The sequence below is a fragment of the Buceros rhinoceros genome, unplaced genomic scaffold (genome assembly GCF_000710305.1).
Source record: "Buceros rhinoceros silvestris isolate BGI_N320 unplaced genomic scaffold, ASM71030v1 scaffold21031, whole genome shotgun sequence".
Taxonomy (NCBI): Eukaryota; Metazoa; Chordata; class Aves; order Bucerotiformes; family Bucerotidae; genus Buceros; species Buceros rhinoceros.
Genome location: NW_010392773.1, coordinates 18,575 through 19,568, shown reverse-complemented (window position 1 = coordinate 19,568; position 994 = coordinate 18,575). Strand labels below are relative to the sequence as shown.

The following is a 994-nucleotide window of genomic DNA, read 5'->3' as shown; positions in this document are numbered from 1 at the left end:
CACCCCCCCCCCCCCCCCAACAAAGGAAACTGATACTGTAAAAAGCTAGGGAACGAGAAATACTCTTACAGTCTAGATCCCGTGCTGCATGATCTACGTCGGCTGTCATTAATAAGAAAAAGAGATTTTGGACCTCTTTTGGTTTTTGCACAGTCGTGAAAAGGCAGTGGGAATTGTAGGAAGGAGAGACATGCTGCTCACTGTTTATGAAGGGAAGAAAAAGTTTCATAGCAGATGAAAAATCAGGCAAGTGACTTGGTGGGGAAGAGGAGGAAAGGTCATTCTGGAGGTCAATGGAGAGGACATGAAAAGAGAGGGAAAGCAGATTTGAGCAAGCGTGAAGTTATAATATGAGGTAAAAGGGGAGAGTATTAAATAGGGCAAGAAGGACTGGATGTAGTAAGACAAAAACAAAAATTACAGATGGGTAATGTACAGCAATGACCAAGCAGAAACAATTTCAAGTTAACAAGAATCTTTTGCTGTAGTCTTCCCCATGACATTTTTTTCACTTGAAAAATTTTATATAAATTTTTTGTATAACAGTAGATAGATATTTGAAAGAGTGGAGGAGCATGGTAAGAATGTAAAAATGGAAATAAAAGAGAATGAAAGATGAAGGAAGTAATGGGCATAGAATTTTAAGGGACCCAGTGAAGAGTCATCTAAAAGAAGAGAGAAGATAGGTTATAGAAGAGAGGAAAAAGTAAGATAACAGAGAGTGCAAGAATACATTAAAAAGACAGTTCATTATTGTACTAGTTAAGTGAACTGTTATAATTTAACTTGAACTTTTAATGTTAAATTCAAAGCCAAAATCTGTAATAATACATTAAAGAATTAGTTGCAAACAAAAGCAAGCTTTAAACCTACATAGTTTTTAGTGCAGCCTTTGAGATTAGAGAATATATAACTGTCATTTTCATAATACCTACTTCAGTTAGTCCTGAGTGTAACAGATCATGGGTATCCTGAATGGGAATATCTAAGTTAC

General features: G+C 35.9%; 1 protein-coding gene across 1 annotated transcript in view; it reads left to right on the top strand.

Moving 5' to 3' along the window:
* PNPLA8 (patatin-like phospholipase domain containing 8) overlaps positions 1-994 on the top strand; it is a 37,956-nt gene that overhangs the window by 36,237 nt on the left and 725 nt on the right. The gene's annotated exons all lie outside the window — the stretch shown is intronic.